We start from the raw sequence: 19938 nt of genomic DNA, 5'->3' as shown, positions 1-19938 counted from the left end.
GCAAACATCAGCCTACATCCATGAAACACCACGGCACAGCAAAGGGATCCCCAGGGAACATCGGGGCTGTGCCGTGGGCCAGCTCTGCTGTCCCTGAGGGTGTGCTCTGGATTGATCAAATAGGGTTAACCTGTCCTTTTGGGGAAAACTATATAGAGTTTTCTTTGGAGTCTTCTGAAATAAAAAGACGGAGGGAGCAGAGGAAAATGATTGTGCAGAGGGTGGTTGAAAATCTCTGCTTTCTGGGACTTGGCAAGGGGTTATGCTGCTTCAGACCCAAGGGAAATGTATTTTATCAGTGTGTGATGCTTTGCTCAAGAGGAATGTTTGTCTGCCTGTTTTGTCCTTGTTTTCCTCCTCGGGTAGGTAGAAATAACAAAAACATTTCAAGCAGAAGCTGTTTTTTCCCCAAGAAGGGCAGATCTTTGGGACGTTCTCAGGTATCCTCTGAGGACTCAGCTGTTGTGGTTGATTTTGTGCAGAAAACATTAAAAAAACTACAGCAACGAGGCAATGTAAAGTCCCAAGATAGATATTAATTGTTCCTGTGCAGGACTGTAATAGCAAATAGGTTTGGAGTTATTGAGCCTCATGGAGTTTGACACAGTCAGCAGCCACATTGGGTGGGAATTCAGGAAATGAATTAAATGTAGCTTTTTCTTTTTCTTTTTTAATAGGAATTTATAGGTCATTTAAGGTTTAATGATCTCGATCCAGAGCTGTTGGCTTGGAAACTCTTGGGAGGAAAACACAGAGAAACAGCCCAGCCTTCTGGCTGGGGAGAAGGGCTAAATGCCCTGAGGATGTTTGCTTGGAGTCACTTTGGAAAAGCACAGGATATATTAATGCTGGAGGAAGGTGATGCAATTGGAATTCAGCTCTTGTAGGTCCCAATGGACAGAAGGGAGTAAAGGTGAAGCAGTGATTCAGGAGCAAAGGACTTGTGTTCGTGTTGCCCAGAGAGGCTGTGGATGCTCCATCCCTGGGGGTGTTCAAGACCAGGTTGGATGGGGCCCTGGGCAGCCTGATGTGGTGCCACATCTGGAGGTTGGTGGCCCTGCTTGTGGCAGGGGGGTTGGAACTTTGTGATCCTTGGGGTCCCTTCCAACCCAAGCCATTCTATGATTCTGTGCTGGAATACATACCTAAAAAATATGGGGAGATGGAGTGTGCGTAGTGTCTGTCTGCGCACAGTAGCACTGTCAAGTAGTGGCGAGGCAGGAATACCAAGTGTAGGCATGCCAAAGATTTCAGCTCCCAAGAAATGACTTTTTACACTTCCATCCTCTGGGGAGAAGGAAAGAGAAATGAGAAAGGAGGGAGGTGAATGCGGCAGCGACAGATTGATTTCAGCTGCTCTCTTTCAAAGAAAATGGAGGTGGAACGATTCCAAAGGCAAAGCTCAGATTGGGGGGGGGGGGGTGGCACTGCTGGGAAAGACCCAAAGCATCCAAAGTGTGTAGGTGGGATGTTGTGTCGCCTTCGGTTTTCTTCAAAGGCAAAGTGAGAGCAATTCATGTATTTTTCATGAGGAGGACCTGGATATTGCAATGGTTCAGTTGCGGTGGGATAAATGTGAACGTGAGCTTTTGAAGACGTGATTCTCTCCAAACACAGTGTCAGGAATGGGAAGAGAATGGAAAGTCTTCAGCTCTTTGTCAGTAGTTGAAGAGAGAAATTAGAATCAGTGCCACCAGTGCTTCGTCAAGTTATTTTATTGGGTTTGCTGCTTTGCTTGGAGTCTGCAGAACGAGATATTCTTAATGAAAATAGCCATGACTTAAGGGTCAGAAACACAAAGCTAAAATCAATGCTTTGTTTTCCGTTGCCTGGGTATAGCACGGTAGAGTTGACCTTTCTATTGCTATTATTACTGCAGTTTGATGCGTGAATTATGTTTTTAATATTTTTATTTTATTTTACTTTTCTATGCTCTGGAACATAAAAAGAAGCAAAACTATCAGAAAGCAACAACTTCTAAACAGAGCTTCCCATCGCGGCGCTGCTGGCTTTGACCACTGTTGTCCCCTTCCTAAACAGGTACGCAAAGCATAAGATGCCTCGCTCCCAACTTCTTGCCTAGCACACAACTTAATTAAAAGAGATTATGGTATATTTCAGCTTTTCCCCGAGATGGAATTAGAATCAAAGTTTGTAACTCCAGTTTTCGTATGCAGCTGTTAAAACTCTTAATTGGGAGTCTTTTAATAATAGTCTGGGGTTATGCAGAAAGATACCTTGAGAGATATAATATCCTGCCTGGTGTTTCTGGCACGGTAGCCTTGTGCATATTGGTATGGGAAGGCTGTAAAATGATTTTCTTTGAGGGGAAAAAAAAAAAAGGTTCAATATTGTATTATTCTCATTATTTTTTGCTGCAGGCAGCGCATCTCCCACAATGCAACGTGGATCACAAAAAGTCACCCCTTTTTATTCCCTTTAGATTCATAATTTTTCAGCAGCCTGATCTTAACAATGAATTACCATTCCTGGAGCTCTGCATCTATCAGGAATGGCAGAGGAGTTAATTGCATAGCCAGGGAGCTGCGCGTTAAATGACGCCCAGCCATTTGTTTGAGGGCTGTTTATTGGCGCCGCTTTGCTCAAACACTGCCGTGTTTCCTCTCGTGCTGTTTCAGCTTCTCCTCTTGCTCAGTAGAAATAGTGGGTTACAGACCAACGAGCAGCACCTGGGGATTCTTCTGCTTTCTTCTTTTTTTTAATCCCCGAGAGCTGGTTTCTCTAAAGAAATATTGTTTCCTAATTAATCATTTATCCACTTCATTAGGTATTGTCAGCGACGGAATAAGAAATGGGGCTGTGAAGTTGCTGCGTGTTTGTGTTTATTTTGTTTCTCATCAAGTCGGAGGTTGGTTAAATAAGCAAATGTGTGATAGATGCTAACAGTGGAGTTTCCCAGGGGGCAGAAGAAGAGCCAGCAGAGGGGGTGGGTTGATTGCTGGGTTGGTGGGCGCCATCAGGTCACATCTCTGGAGCGTCTCCACCTGGCACCATGCTCCTCTATGGGAGGAGGTTGGATATTAGGAAGATCTTCTTTTCAGAAGGAGTGGTGATGCATTGGAACAGGCTGCCCATTGAGTCACTGTCCCTGAGGTGTCCAAGAAACATGGAGATGTGGTCCTTAGGGACATGGTTTAGTGGGTAATATTGGTGGTAGTTGAACTAGATGATCTTTGAGGTCTTTTCCAACCTTTGTGATTCTCTTCAAGGGCTTCTCCTCCTCCCACCTCTTTGGGCATATCCTGCTGCATAGCAAAATGTGGCTTCATTCTTCATATGAGGGCCTGTGGGTGTTACTGTGGAGCAAATAGTAGCAATGGAATCATTAAGGTTATAGAAGGCCTCCAAGGTAACCAAGTCCAATCATCAAACCCAGTGCAGTGACCTCTAATTTAACTATGAACTGCTTGGCTGTTGCCTGCCTAGGCCATGCTCTATGTTCAGGAGTTCAGCTTAGAACTATATAATCTTTGAGTTCCCTTCCAACCAAAGCCATTCTATGATTCTCTGAAAAGGTTGGTGGCAGGCATGTGTTAAAATAAAGCTTTCTTTTCATTAGCAAGTACTTAACACATGATTAAGAAGTGTTAGGAGCACACTGCAGGCATGAATAATCTGTAAAGACAGCTGTAAGTAGCTCTTGAGTTACTGGAATGACAGAAAGATGGACTTGCCCCTTATTAACTCTTTGTAATCTGTGCATTGTAGGTAATGTATCTTACATTACCCCTGCACTGACTTCCATTGACAGTAGCTCATATCTACACATTCCCCTCTCAACTCATCTCTTCTACATTAATGAATACTTCTTCTGTTATTAATTAGTACTTCTTGATTTTTTCCACTGTCGATCTGTTCCGGGGCAGACAAAGAAATGAAATCGGCTTGTTTAAATCCAGGCATAAAGAGAAGGTGGTCCAAAGTACAAGCAAAACAAAAGACAATGATCCTCTAATGCAGAATCCATTCGGTGGTTTTTATATTTCTTTAATGATTGTCTGCTTTCCTAATATTCCATGCGGATAAAAAAAGGATATGTTACATTTGTACCACGGGCTGCTTCTTGCTGCATTCATCATCAGCAATTACTCTTTGCTCCATATATTCCAGACTCATATCTGACGACGATAGTCGAACACACCAAATTGATTATCGTCAATTAGGGACCCCATTTCACCTAAGCAGAGAATTCTCATTCACAATGGCTTTTTAGTCTCAAAAGTCCCTATTTAAAATTCAAAGACGAGAAACTTTGACCTAGAGGTATGAGGATATATTCAAGGAAATCAAAGCTAGGAACCCAGAAAGCAAACCAAGTGACTGGCCAGTTAAAACAGGCGTGATTTAGACTTGCAGTTGCATTTGAGTCAACCTTTAAATGAGTGGCACAGATGTTGGTGATGTTTAATAGCCTGGATCTTCCCTGTCTCTGTCCCCCATACCCTGCAGCACAGAAGAAGCAGTAGCAGTGAAAAGAAACTCTTTCAGAGACTCACTTTGAAACAGACACCCAAAGGATTTAATTATTTCCCTGGGTCTGGTGCTTGACAATTTCCAGTGCAGCTCTGGCTGCTCACGTATGAGTTTCAGTCGAGCTTTCTGGCTTGCAGCCAGAGTGAGGAAGCATTTGGATTAATTATAGGCCCAGCCGCTTGCTTCACCTAGCGCAGGCTCTCTGGATTTGCAGGTAATTTCACATTGGCAGGCCCTATCTTTGTGACTGTGGGAATGGAAGGAGGCTTGTACAGTGCTGCTTGTACCCGTGTAATGAATTCTGATTGCTCTGCTCGGTATTCTGCAAAATGGATTGGAAAGTCAGAAGTAGGCTTTGCTCATTAAATCCATGAACGTATTTGGATTGGCACAGGGGAGAAATGGGCAGGACCCACTCGGATGCTCCCAGCTCCCTTCCCTTGGGCTGCCATGACTTAAGGAGGGTGAGCAGGATGATAGAATCAACTGAATCATAGTTTGAGTTAGAAGGGACCCTTGAAGGTCGTCTAGTCCAACATCCCTGCAATGAATGGGGACATCAGGGTGCTTAAAGTCCAGTCCAGCCTGACTTCGAGCATCCCTAAGGACGAGGTTTCCATCACTTCTCTGTCCAACCTGTGGTCAGTGGGGGTGGGCTGGGGTGGGCCTTGGTGATCTTTTCCAATCTTAATGACTCTGATTCTTGAAGTTTTGTCATAAGGGGGCGCTGAGTTTCTCTGCTTTCGTTTCTCCTACCGAGGAGAAATGAATGTAATGTTCTTACTCCTGCTTTCTGTATAACCGAAGTTGTAAGCTCCTTGGGGTAATGAAGGCTCTCGCCATGCCAGCACTGAGTGCTTACAGATGTACTGTAATCTCATTCTGAGAGATTCCCCACTCCAGAGGAAGTTATATAGGGAGGAAAAGGCAGAAAAAGCACTTGGGATATGATGCTGACCTCTGTGAGACACGATCTGTATATCATATCACAGGGAACAAATCAAACAAAGAACAAGCAGTATGGAAATAAGGATACCCAACTCCTCTTACCACTGAGGAAATAAAAACAGCAGAAGAGAGAATCCTCGTTCCCTTCTGAAAACAGGATAAGATCACTGTTTTTCAAGGCAAATTGATTAAGGGCTCATTCTTGCTGCGCTTGTTTCCCTCCCTGTGCTCACTGTTGTAATGCCACTCTCCGGGTCCTCCTTCCCATGCAAATGAACCAGAAGGTTTCTATCCTATCTTAAAGAATATAGAGAAGGAAAGTGCTGGACTCCGATGCCTGAAATGGAATTTAATTAAGCTTTCTGCTTTTTTTTATGGCAGCCTGGAGTTTGTTTAGCCTGTCCTAGTATCTGAAAAGTCATTATTAGACCAATAATTTCCGATGAACATGTTCTAGGAAATAGCGTCAATTATAACTGTGTAGGACTTTGTTATTTCAGTCTATTACCTGCAAATGAGTTATTCAGGAACAAGAAGTTCAATTGATAAAAAGGCAAAAAATCAATGGGTAAGATTGTTGAGATTAATTCCAAGTTTGTAATGGATTTTTCCTTGTCGATGTTTCCAAAAGCTTTCATAGCCTATCTGTCATAGATCTGAATTTCATTTTCCTGGAGCCAAATGTGTGACTAAACTCGAACGAAAACTTTTGTAAATCTTTATTTGTGCATTAAGTTTGTTAATAATTTCCAAATTGCAGCCATTGGGGATAAATGATGAGAGGTATAAAAACGCTCTGGGCCTTCTTTAGCAGAAATTGCACTGAGTTTTTCTGGCTGCGGTACATTAATGAATGAAGGGATCATTGAGTTTCATGTTTATGCTTCAGTGTGTGTCAAGGATCACAAGCTATTGTGCAAGATGCTCAAGGAGAATCATTTAGAGTCTCCTCTAAGTAGGGAAGAAAAAGGGAACATTAACCCCAATTTCTAAGTGGGCAAGAGGAGCCCTTTGCCAAAGGGATGTTGTGGCAGACAGAAGTTAGGATTTCCATACCCAATAGCTGGGTGGTTTTCTCAGCAGGATTATCACTGTGTACCACAGTCGGATGTTGATTCTGACTTTGTGGGCTCCAGTGCATTCAAAGAGCAGAAGGAGCTCCATTGCAATGAGTCATTTTGTTCTGGCATGGAGTGGACTGGGGAAAAAAGATGTTCCGTGTGCTAACTTTGTGTAAGTGTTGTATGAAATGGTGTAGGATGATGCCGAGGCTCGAGATCCTGTCTCGTGAAATCATTAGAGCTATTAATTACTTGGCTGCATGTAAATGTGCAGAATTTCTTTTGAAGTCCATTTTCTCCCAACGTGTGTGCAGTAAGATGGGCAGAGATGCCTTCTGAGGCTCAGCCTTGGCTGTAAGCTTGTCCCCCTGCTCCACACTCTTGCACTCTAAACCCAGCACACCTTCCGCCAGCCTTCCTCCCTTCGCCCTCTTCTCACTGTTGTCTTTGCTGAGCAGTCCGTAAATCTGATCCCTTGCAGTCTGGAAGAGTGGCAAGCATCCTTGAAGAGTCCTTGCTTGCTCTTTTCATGTGACCAGAACCGGTCCCCCAGGAAAAAGCATTGCTGACTCTGTTCTTCTCCTGCTGGTGTTTGACATTGGTGACACCCAAGTTACTCATTTCTTTTTATGCTGAAGCAGCAGTTCCTGCCTCTCCATCCAGCCACCTCTCGCTGCTGCTGGACGGAAGCTTCAAGCCATCATCTGCATCTCCGAGCCCATCAATTAGTTTCTGTTTTAATCAAGGGATCCCAGCTTTCTCTTTGGACCCATCAATCATCTCTGGCTCTTTGTGATGCCGCAGCCATCCATCCTTCTCCTGCCTCATCACTCAGAGCTGGTTGTGCTGAGATGGTGGGATGGGAGGTGGCTGTGCCAGCACTGCATGTGGTGCAGTGAGGTTTTAGCCCACAAGCATTACTCCCCAGCAGGCAAGACCCTGAATTTTCTTCTTTTTCCCTTGTTTCTGTGGTCTCAGAGTGCTTGAGGTGAGCTTCTTGCTTGTGCTGCTGATGCTCATCCTTGCTTGAGTGTCATTTTGGCAGCAGCTTTGCATCTGATAGAACCGCAACAGATAGAACCGCGGAACAGGCAGTGTCATCAGTCAGATCTCAAATGGAGTGGCTCTAATTAATTAAGCATGTAGTAGCCTTAATGGAATGCAAAACAATGCCCAAAGTTAATGTCACTTGTTACTGTCCTGCTGCTGGTGGGGGATGATGAAGTATCAGCGCAGAGTTCTGTCCCGGTGATGTGTGTGTATAAGTCCCTCTCTAGGAGCAAGGACAGTATGACCAGAGGTGCTCCAGCCCTCAGAGCAACTTTGTGGCCTCCTCTGAACCCAATCCAAGAGCTCTGCATCCCTTTTGTACTGGAGTCCTGTGGAGTGAAAGAGGCTGGGAAAGCAGAGCTGTATTTCTCCCTGCGCCTCTTTTTCATCTTCTTAGCGAGGCTGGATTACAAAGACAGAACAGATCTTCGTGCCTCAACTGCAGCCCACTCAGAAGTGGAAAATTGTGGATGATGATGATAAATCTTATGAAGAAAAACATCAAACACTCGTGAGCTTTCTAGTTAAAAACGTTTCTACTCGTAAGTTTCATACAGAAGGGAATCTCTCTTTGCATGTGATATAAAAACTCATAGAAAGCTACACCAACCAGGGAGGAAAACCTGTTTCTTGTATTTGGTGTGCTTAAGCACGAGTCAATTCTGCTGATACCTGCCCAGGGGAGTTAAACCAGCCAGGTGTAATAGCTGGGGGAGTTGAATTTGGAAATGCTGGACCATCGTGTGTGAGCAATGGGTGGACTCAGCAGCTGAGTTTCTATTAAGCCATGGTTTATACTGCAGGGACACAGCGTGTCTGATAGGAAAAGAGATATCACGGTGCAACAGATAACACGATAATTATCTGTATTATTGTTTATCATCACAGGAGGATATAGCGGACTGGGTACAGCAGAAGTCGTATTTCTGATGTTAATGGCTTATATTTTCTCACTAAGCTGAGGTCAAAGGTGGCTGCTCATCTTCATAAACAGTTTTGGTGTATAAACTGGTTTAGCCTTCCTTGCTGTGAGGAAATGTGTATTCTAGATTAGGTATAAAAATAAACAGCTTTTTTGCTCTATGCTCTCATGTCTCTGCAGCTAATGCCGAAGTTATTGGTAGCGGTTACAAAAGGCTGGATTTCTTCCTTGACTGGCTCAGACGATATTCAGTGTTGAGACTTGAACAGCGCTTATGTAATTTTGGAAATACGATGTGAATGAAATGCCAAAGTGGCTTTCTCTCTGAGCCCTCAGTTTGTTGGCTTCCGTTGGAGAGCAAGTGAATGATTTTTTGCAGATTATGAGCCTTCGTACCGTAACAAAAGATGTAGGATAGCGTCTGAAGGAGAGATTTTTGTCATCTTTTTCTTTCCTTGAAGGGTTTGTTGAATCCAAAGGGGATAAAGGATGAGTGTTAGAGGCGAGGGGCGGTCTGGATTTACAGAAGGTCTGCTGCTATCAAAGCCCCTTATCGTCCACCTAGCTTGAGAGGTGTGGCGTTTTGTTGATGGTGGGTTTTTTCCTTACTTTGTGCCGTTGTGCACAGCCAAAATCATTTTCAGCCCTTCTGGTCCAGCAGCTGGCCATACAAAAAAGACCCTTTTGCTTTTCTTTCTTGCCTAAAAGCTGCCTTCTCTGCCTTGAATGGATGCAGAAAGCTCAGAGATGCTCATTGTTCCAGGAATGGCCTTTCAAATCGCATCTAAGCGTATTACCAAAGGCAAATTGTGTACTCATGTTTAAATAAACGCAGGCAGGAAAAGCATATTTTCCCCTTGAGGAAACAGTGAAAACACATGATGCTTCCCCTCATCTTTATTCTAATACTCCTCCACTCTGTGATAGATATGTTGTCTTTGCCCTGCTGTGGTTGCTTTGCTCAGCTCTGCCAAATCTGACCCGGCATCATGGCCTCATCCGAGTGCTGTTTCTGTGGCTTCTTCCCTATAACTTCTTCCCTATAACTAGATGGTCTTAGAGGTCTTTCCCAACCTTTGTGATTCTTTGATTCAAGTGTTTAATGGGCAAGCACACAATCTCAGCAAGCCACGAACCTCTCCAGACATGGCAGTACACCAATGGACGGCCAACACCACCCTTGTTCCAGCTAACTCACGTATCCTCTGTGGTGCCCGCTGGGATTTCCAGCACCTTCCTGCACACAAAGAGGAATATGTTGTCAGTGAGTTCTCTCTTAATTTGCATTCTTCCAATCTAATCAAACTTTTGTAAACACCAGCTCTCTGAAAATAATAATCAACAGCAAGAGACGCATTGGCAGGCTGAGGGAAGGTGAATTAAGATGCTTTTCTTTCTCCTATGCTAATCTTCTTCTAATTACATTTTATTAATATTATGATGCAGACGCTCTCATTCTTGTTTTCACTCATCTCGTCCGCAGTGAAACTGCAAATGAATGAGCTGTATATTCAACCTAGTCACCTAAGCCCCTGACTTTCATTGTTTTCGTAAGCGACCCCTACAGTCATCCCAGAATTGGGTGCATTTCATGTTTTTGAAGTATTCGTACATGATTATTCTATGGGTGACATTGACGTTTTGTTATGATAAATTGGCTGAGTCATTATCATCAGGAGGCTGTTGGGTTTTCTTATAATAAGGTGCGTTTCATTCCAGAACAGGGGGGAGAAAAAAAAAGACAACCCTTTTTTGTTTTAAACAGCCTAATATTGTAGCTTTCATGTCAGAATTGCCATAGAATAATGTTATATTCTTCCCTTTTGATTTTTGAAGGATGCTTTGAAAGGCCTAATCAAAAAGAAATTGGAGCCTTGAACTTGGTTGTTCTCTGTGGATGAGCAAGTCTTTGAAGCTGAACTATTGGCAATCCGGGCTGTTCCAGGCATACAGACTGTACAAAACCTCATGTGGACCGGGTAAGTGTGGCAGAACCCAGCTTTCTCAAGTTCCATTACTTCAGCGAGGAGAAGAGGAATTACTCTGGTAAATGAATAGTGGCAAAATGATGACACGAGTGTATAAGTTGTTTGGATACAATACATAGGCTTCCAGGGTAAAATACAGACCCTGCAAACCTTGAACTTTTCCCAGTCTAGAAGGCAAATGCAATTTGATGCTGTATTATTTAATGTGGAAGCTGTTGACTTTTTTGGGGTGGACTTGGGTAACGAGTGTGGCCATTGCCATACGTTTTGCTCTGCATTGTTTACATGCAATTGTTCAGGTGCAGCAGCAGAGTGAGAAAATCCATAAGAGAAATGTAAATGCGTGTCACGCCGAATTTAGATGCTTGTGCTCAAGATGTGTTTTGATAGAAGTGCCAAATTCCATCAGCTTAGTTTATTTCAGGTGGCTCCCACGAATCCTCCCGCTGCCTTGTCCATCTGTTGGTGGGGATGGGTTTTATTTTCCATCCTGTTGTGGGGAAATGAGGATACCCTTCACCACCACCACGGACAGCCTTGAAAATGTTGTAGATGCTCCGTAGCTCATCAAAGAAATGTCAGCCCAGGAGCTGGTTGCTTTCCCAGAAGAAAGAAAATAATGCCTTGAGAAGGGAAAATATTTCTCAGTTGACAGAAACTATTTAAATACATAATTATCACTGGGAGGGAGTCATTAAGATGATACTTTTTCTTTTTGCTCTGAATTATTGCATCAGGACCATTTATAGATCTAGCTTAGAGACAGATATGTAAATAAGACGTGGCGGCACGCACTCCAGCTAAAGCACTCTTGTTGCAGCAGATGACGGCTAAAGGGCTCGGTTCTGAGCCTGCAGGTCCTGAAAACTGGGGTGAAATTGTTATTGTCAAGAGGGTTAGCCTGGATTTTCCCTGCTACAAGCCTGCAGACCTCTGTTTATCGAGTGCTGAAATTCAGTTTCACGTGGATCAGTTCAAGTCGCGTACATGCCTAAAGCACTCAGCCTTTGAGAAGCAACGCGGGGGCCCTTTGGGAAGCACAGTTCCAAGGGTTTAAGTGGAACTCGAGTGGCACAGAGGCCTCCTGCAAAGGGCTGTTTCCACCCTAGAGACAAGGAGGAGAGTGTCTGTATTGCAAAGCTCTCCTCAGCCCTCCTGCTTGCTCTCTTGCACATCTGGCATTTGCTGAAAAGTCAAGGGGACGGCGCGCCGTGAGGATGGAGTAACTCTTCAAGGGGTGTTTATTGGTGGTGAGGAGCAGGCATCCATGTATACGTAGGAAAAGACCCACGTGAAGAAAATGCTGCAGCTGTAGAGGTCATGTTAAACTCGGGCGTGTGGAACCTGTGCCTCATCCAGCACTAATCAACGTAGTCATTGTGTTACACCAGTTGATGCTGGAGTATTTCTGTGCAAACAAATTGCTTTATTGATCCTTTCTTGCTGTGCATTTTTATCTGTTCCTTCTTTTTTTCCCCCCCCCCCCCCTTTTATCTAATGGCAGATCTCTCTGCTTTCTCTCTACGCTGAGCTGTGGCCACAAAAAAAAGAGAGAGAGAACAGTAACAAAGTTAGAGAAGCAGAGACTCAAAGAGAAATTTAATGGAATTATACTCCAGAAAGTGCTCCAAGAAGGCGTACGTTGCAATAAATGGCCCACATTCTCGATTGAATTGCATCCATTGATGGAATGAAGTGTGCCTGTCTTGCCAGAAAACTTCATTTTTCTCCTGCTAGGCGCGATATATCTGCTTTCAAAGATGCAAATATTTGCAAGAGGAGCAATTGAATATGCAGCACGTTGTAGCAGTGGAAGGACTGAACACGGTGATCTATAGCACAACACGTTGGAACTGGGAGCCCGTTCCTGTTGCTCATTAATCTTGAGGTGCTGAGGAGTGATGTCCTGTGTAGTGTGACAGAGTGCATCAGATGCATGGAGTTAAAGAGCAGAAATCAGAGCAGCTCCTGGCTTTCCTGTTTCTCCTTCCTGCCCGCACCAGCTTTCCATGAATGTTTTCCCAATGATCCCATAACTGACAGGCCAAAGGACACGGTCATTTGGACATGACACATCTCAGATAGAGGCTGTAGCTCCAATTGGTTTCAATAAAGCTTCAGGTTTTATTTTTAAAGGACAGAGGAGCTTGGCATGGGTATTTTTTAACTGGACTTGAAGTGGGCAGAGTTCAGTATTGTGGTCACCCATCTGAATTGCAATTAATCTTAATTGTAGAATTCTACTTGGGTTTATAGATAGCAAGAGTGAGTCACACCGCGGCAAGAAATGATGGCTGGCTGTAAAAAGTTGATGGATGTTCGGGGCCTGCATAAGAGGATTTGGTCTCAGTCCAGTTCCCAGTAGACATGTATCCGCATTACAAAAGTAGGGCATTATTAAATGGCCATTGAATTGATGGAGTCAGAGCAAAGACTCAGCAAGCTGTTAATGCTGAGCTGGGATATGGGAGGCACGGAGACTTGAGCACACCTTCATCGCCCTTGGCACCCCTTTATGGCATGGACTGGATCACTGTCTGGTCTCCCCATTTGCAAACTGCAGATGGCTGCCCTTTCAAGGGGGCTAACCTGGAGGCTGTAGTGCATGCTGATCACAATGAAATCAAGAGCTTCCTTATCAAATACAGACGAGCACTAAAAAGTGAGGCAGCTGCAGCGCTAGGGAAGGAACTCTACTGGGACCCTTCCATTGAAGCCTTAATTGCGCATCGCTCGACATTGTCATCGTGGCACGCCAACGTTCAGAAGCATCGAGCACCTCTTTTTACAGTGCCATGACAATCAGTTCCACTCATAGTAGTCGTCTTCCACTATTGTGGCATGAACATCTGCTCTGTGAATGAAAGAAGAAACTCTGTTACCGAGCAGCCAAGGAGGGCTCACGTTTCCTTCTGAAGACACGTGTTCTTCTCTAAGAGCGCGTTGCAGGAACATGGGGGCACCTGCCTTGTTTCTGTCCATTCTGTTTCTGATATCACTGCTCAGTTCAGGGGTTGAAAGCCCGGCTGCTCACTATTATGGAGGAACAAGTTCTCCTTCATCTTTAGCACAGCCTCAGAGGGAGAGCAGAGATAAAAATAAAACCCTGGTGAGAATAAAGGTCACGGTGAGAGACGGAGATTCGGGATGAAAAGCCTCAGGAGAAAACAATTGGTAACAGCTCTGCAGGTGTCGGAGAGGAGGGGAAGGAGGTTTGTGCCCACAGCCTCTGCTAATAAGCTGCCAAAAGAGGAAAAGCAGCGTTGTTGGTTCGGAGTGCTTGCTTCTTTTTCTGCTTTCAGATCAAAAGAGCAGCAGCAGCAGCAAGGTGGGCTGCAGCTTTACCCAGCAGTGCAGGATACACGACGGAAACATCTGCTTCTACTGGAACAGTAATGAGATTCAGGATCAGGGCAGAGAAGTGTGAATGTTATGGATTTAATGTGATTACAACCTGATTGATTTTTCATTGTACTTGGAAGTGCCAGATGGTTTTGCTTTCCGTTTCCTTTCTGCCTGATCTAGATAACAAAGGCTTTGAAGGATGGGAGAAGAAAGAATGAGCGTAGATGATAGCATGGGTCTTGTCTGTTGGCTTTAGCCACTGGGAGGCTACTGGGAAGCTCAGCCAGTCTGGTTTGTAGTTGTGATAGCCCAGGCCACGCTTATCTTCTCCTCACATACCCAAGAATCACAAACATCTTTGATTTTGGGGACGTTAAGATGGACTTCAGTAGAAACCACAGGATCCTTGCTTTTGGCAGAGGTCTAATGTACCAAATAGCAAACTTGAAATGTGAATGCATTCATCCTGAGTGGGAAACATGAACATAAAGCCTCCCTTCTGCAGTGCTACATCACAGCAGCACCCAGCTGTCCCCATGTCCCAGGGCAAGACCTGCCATCCTCAGCTTTGTTGTCTGTTTACTCTTTTCTCCTCTCTTAAATTCATGTATATTTATGTGAAGCTCCAAAATAGCCAAGAGCACTTTAATCAGAGGACTATCTGCAGGCTAATCAGGGATAACACTAATCAGGAAGCTCTGAGCATGCTTTAACGCTTCCCACAGGAGGGGAAATTTGCCCCCAGCTCCAGGAAGGTGGTTGGTGGCGCATCTATTCCATTTGCCCCAGTTACCAGAAAGGAAACCAAATGTTTGCAGTTGTCATCTGGTGTTTTAAAGCTTCATGGCAGGAGCAACGAATGCTGGATATGCCACGGGAGCTGATGTTGTGATGAGGACTTTATGCAAACAGCGCGATGCTATTTTAGATCCAACGTCTCTTGTATTTCCAACCATAAGGAACTCACTTTCCAGCCAGTCTCTTTGAATCCCATCTTTTCCTTTTCTGTCACGTGGCTGGGTTTGAATACATATTTTTGCTTGCAGGAGGATGATCTGAATGCAAGGAAAGCTGCCGTGTTCCTTCTCTGCAAGTGTTTTTAAATCATTGACTTTGCAATCGCCATAACCAGGATTTTCCAACAGGGATTGTATTCAAAAAGGAAAGAAAGAAAAAAAAAAAGAAGAAAACCCTGAACACTTGGATACAAACACAGGTAAAACTTTGTAAGGTTTAGCAAACTTAAAATTAGAGCTCATGAGGCTTTTAGACCTACCAGGCAATATTGTAACATCTGTTTAGCGTGATGCCCTTTCTTGAGTTGAGAGATCTTTTTATTCTCGCTCAGTTACAGAGCATTGCAGCAAATCCTTTTACATGATTCACATGAAAGTCTTCGCTTCCTGAAGTCTTCTCAGATATAAATGACAAAAGCTCACATTATCTGCCCCATTTTTTCAATCGCAACTTGATGGGATAAGGAACCACGTTGCTTCTGGATTATATCTTTAGTGCAGATTTCCCACTTGGGTTTTATTATTTTTTGAAGCATTCAGCGGTTTGAAGTAGATGGGTTTAAGAATAAATAACTCACCTCTTGCTTTTAGGTCACCATCCTGCTTCAGCTGAAGTCAAAGGAACAGCGTCAGGCAGTGAGTTCTGCCTCGTTAGAACATGCTGGGTGAATGCCTTCCATTTCCCTTGGATAACAAGAGACTTGAGGCCCGATTCACATCCGTGTCACCCAACACAACCACAAATTTGACACCCACATAGGAGGGATGCTCCTGAGAATGACCTTTCTGCTGCTGGCAGCGAAATTGATCCTTGCTTTAAAGATGCCAGCGCGTGGACTTGGTGCCAAATGGCGAAGCTGGCTCATGCCCAGTGCTTAACTCCAGTTTGGTGTTGGCATAAATGCAGTGCTGTTTGCCGTGGCCAAGTTGCTTTGCCAAGTTGAGATAAGCTCTGAAAGATGGATTTTTATAGACTCACAGAGCGGCTTGGGTTGGAAGGTCCATTCCAATGACAATGAACCCTTCTATGATTCTATGATTCAAAAGTATTTTTCCCTTATTTTGCTGCACTCAAGACCAAAGGTTTCTTGGACTCCAAACCACGGCCACATCGCCAACATACAAAGCTTCCTTTGCAGCTTCAGCTTGTGACAAACATCCCCTCTGGCAAAACAGCTCTTGCAGTGGAGCTGTCTCCACATTTGTGTCTGCCTACCATTGCCTACGGGACATTGACCCCCATTGATCCCCAGCCCTGGTAAGCCCCACAACGAGAGGTTTGTTGGGTTCATATTTGCAAGGAGCAGTTGGGGCAGAGTGAAGGCAAAGCCCACATGTTGGCCAAGCTCATCTTCACTCGTGGTTTAACTCAGTCACAGACACATGAACAAATTCAAAGGGGCGGCCCGTAGTATAGTTAGGGCCATTGCAGCATTGATGAGATGATGGTTTACATTCCTGCCACAAAAGGTTGTTTTTATTGTTGTTTTTAATCACTGGCACAAAATAATCCCAGTCATTTTCTTTTTTTTTTCCTCCCGTGAAGCAACAAAGTGACAAAGCAGCAAAATAAATAATTGTATCATCGTCTACACAGAGCAAGCAAAATTGGGTTTGCAAAGTGAAATAAAGGAATCAATCACTTGCCATACACAAAGACTATTTCTAAGTAATTCTTGAAGCAGGTGAAGTTTTAGGATCAGAGAAGTGGCTGTAATCAAAATGCTGGAGGAAGATGGGATTCGTTCAGAAAACTAAGTGCCTCATTAAAAATCAATCTCCTTTCTGCGCATTCAAATAGCATATTGATTATCACACTGTACCAGATCTCTTTATAGTCATATTTGCTTGAGAGAGGTAAAAAAAAAAACCTAACGTGTTGTGTTGTATTTACTACAGTATTTACCCACTTATAGCTGCAGGATAGCACCAAGAAGGTCAACAGAAGGAAGCTGGATATCCTCCAGGACAGCTGCATGGGTTGGACCAGTCATGCAAGGAGTTTATCTGCGTTGCTCCGTTCCTAATTGCCATCCCAACCCTTTGGGGTGAGTTCACACCCACCCCACACTGCTGAGATTGCTCTGCTTCAGCATCAGCGCTGCTCTCCCAGCGAAGTCAGAGCTCCCTGTCCCTGCAGAGCTCAGTGCTGAGGATTTGCAAGTGAAAACAGCAAAACGAGAGGTTGAAGGGGAAAAAATGGTTATTATTCAAACTCCATTTCCTGATTACCAGCATGCTATCTCCTAATTTAGAAGCAGGCAGTCCCTCGAGTCTCCCTGCTCATCAATTAGTTTTTTCTCCTACCCAGTAGGTACAAGAGAGGCATCTTGTTGTGGTCCTTTTGGTTACTGAAAAAGACTCTGTGTGTGCCCACAGCGTGACTCTGGATTACGGTATGCATCTTCAATTGCACTTCATTTATAGGAGTAAAGCTAAATGTGAATTTGGTGCATCGTGAGTGGGCATCACTGCTCTGCTCTTCACCATAGCAGACATTTCATTGGTCATTACAGCTAAAGGCACCTCCCAGTGACACTTAGCTCCCTCAAAAACTCTCTTTTCATTCCCCAATCCACAGTCTACAGCTAAAGACTGGAAAGCCCAGCATGGCTAAGAGCACTAGAGGCAGGCAGGGGGAAGGCAGAGTTTGCCTTAAGGACAGTCCTGATGTTTTGAAAGGAAACTGTGGGACTGAACTGAACCTTTGCTGAAATACAACATATTTTGCCACTGATCTGCATCCTTAGGTCTGATCTGGAATAATCTCAAGCTTCCTTTGCGTGCCAGCAATTGGATTATTCTGCTTTCTGCTCACAGAGCCCTGCATGGGGCTGAGCCCCGGGGCGCTGCCACCAGCCCTCCCAGAGCTGACTGCAAAGTCTGCATTTGTGATAGAAAGAAATGCAAATGTGGCAGAGCTTCCCACTGCCCTGCTCAGAAGCCAAGGCAGACTGATTTCTGTAAGACACAGGTGCTAATTACTGGAAAGGCTTCCCTGAGAAGTACCAGTCCCCTAAGGGGAAGTGTTGGGGGAGGCATTATTTTCCATCTAATCTATTAAATTTAGAAGCTAGGATGGCTGCCACCTGGGAGACCCCTGTGATTATTGACTTATGCAAGCACACTAATTTCCAGCGCTACCTTGTCTTCACTCTCCTCCCCCTGCATTATCTCCATTTATGCCAGCTGCATATTACCAAAATTGTAGAGTTTTTAGGTACTGTACAAACACCCAGGAGACCTGGCAGGTTTTTGCAGTGACAAACTGCACTGAGAGGGACAAAGCCAAGATGTACAAACAGGCAGCCAGGTAGGAAAGAATAGGACCCAATGTGAGAATGATGACAAGCCTGACGCCTTGGTCTCACATCTCCAGGCTTCAATAAAACCTGGGTGTAAAAAAATCAAGTCAAAAATATTTGGGACTTTCTAGTTCTTCCCAAACTTTTAGTCCCCCAGCCACCACGATGCTGGTAACCTGCTTTCTATATGGGCTCTGCCGTCTTCTCTGTATGCTCTCCCATCTTCTCTATGGGCTCTGCCACTTTCTATGTGTACTTTGCCATCTTCCATATGCACACCGTTGCATACACCTACTCATATGCCTACAGGGAGATGTTTCTACCCAAGGTGGCCTTGTTCTGTAGCAATAAGTTCACATGCTCCATGGCTCCATGTAACCCAAATAGTCCTCTAATGGCTGAGTAATACGCTTCCACTCTGTATATCACCGTGCCATTGATTTCAATGGGCTTTGGATTGGACAGCAAGTCTTTACGATGTGTTTTACTTCTCACTTCCCAGCTCCTTGCTTCTTTTTTTCCTTTCCCTTGCTTTAATGGGGGCCTTTCCACGTTACTTTAACAAAGTTTTATGTGTTTTAATTTTCTTTTATTACTTTGTAGCCGATTTCCAACTGCTTCACGAGACAAGTCAATGAGACAGAGCTCCTAATAAACCTGCATTCATCAATGCCTCGTTTTACTCTCTTTCATCTCTAACTACCATCCAATCACTTGGACAACTGGTGCTTCTAAGCTCGCAATTAGACCTATGCTTTCTACTGCTGATGAAGGGAGATTAATTAAATCAGCGCTTTTCGAGGCTAGAACGAATGTGGGAACAATTTTTGGCATTTTTCTCCTTGCTTTAAACCTGCAGCCTATTAATTTAAGACACCTGGCACAGGACTAACATTTTGCCCTGATAGAAAACAATAAACTGAGATTTATACACCGGAGTCTTACGGAAAGGTTTCTTTTTTTCCTTCCCAAAATGCAAATTATGGAATAAAACGACACGAGATCAGAGAAAAAGTTTACAACCTTCCTTCCAAAGAATAAGGACTTCTACAGCGAACCCTTCATCCTTTAACAACACCTGAGAGAGCCAGGGGCTGGCAGTGATGGACTGATAGCAGGAAGTGGTGGAACAGTTTGCTCAGAGAGGTGGGGGATGCTCCATCCTTGGAGACATTCAAGGTCAGGGCTCTGAGCACCTGATGGAGCTGTAGGTATCCCTGTTCATTGCAGGGAGTTGGACCAGATGGCCATTAAGGATCCCTTCCAACTCAAGCAATTCGATGAGTGCAGATAGCTTTCATTAGCTTAAGTATCTTATAAACCACACAAGAAACCACATATACTGCAGAACACTTGCAAGATATTCACTCTTTATTCCTCAAAAGCATCCATTTATGTTTTTTCAGCACCGTCCAGCTCTTTTTTATCCATCTTTCAGGTAGCATGGGTCAGTCTGCACAGTTCTATGTGCTTCTATCTGTTCCCTCACTGGTTTGCCATTGTTGGTACCAGCCAGGATAGACCAGAAGTCTTTGCTGATTGATACCAGCCCATTGGACTCAGACGTTGCCCCTTGAGGACAGCCTGATTCACCTGATTTTGGGCACGCTGAGCTTTAAAACAATTCCTTGTCCCCCAGGATGACTTTGTCCTCCGATCCTTTATCCCATCTATATGACTTACAATCTCCTATAGTGTTAAATATCTTCTCTGGTTTCCTGGCTCATGTTTCATGCAGTAGGCACATAGAAGACACAGGCTGACTCCCAGCACAGTCTATGATTTACAGGGCAGCGCCATTCTGCTCAG

The 19938-nt window shown here is 44.3% G+C and overlaps 1 long non-coding RNA gene across 2 annotated transcripts in view; it reads left to right on the top strand.

The window, feature by feature from the left end:
- Positions 1-17228, top strand: part of LOC140262645 (uncharacterized) — a 30427-nt gene extending 13199 nt beyond the window's left edge. The window contains exons 3-8 of one of the 2 annotated variants that reach the window (XR_011905846.1): positions 1950-2040; positions 10312-10454; positions 11968-15024; positions 15416-16082; positions 16741-16872; positions 17136-17228. This is a non-coding gene — a long non-coding RNA (uncharacterized lncRNA). Of the gene's footprint in view, positions 1-1949; positions 2041-10311; positions 10455-11967; positions 15025-15415; positions 16873-17135 lie in introns of both variants that reach the window. The other variant, XR_011905845.1, reaches the window with a different exon arrangement.
- Positions 17229-19938: the final 2710 nt, after the last annotated feature.

This window comes from Excalfactoria chinensis, chromosome 25 (genome assembly GCF_039878825.1).
Source record: "Excalfactoria chinensis isolate bCotChi1 chromosome 25, bCotChi1.hap2, whole genome shotgun sequence".
NCBI lineage: Eukaryota > Metazoa > Chordata > Aves > Galliformes > Phasianidae > Excalfactoria > Excalfactoria chinensis.
Note: the sequence above shows the minus strand (reverse complement) of the source record. Positions and strands in the feature narration are given on the sequence as shown.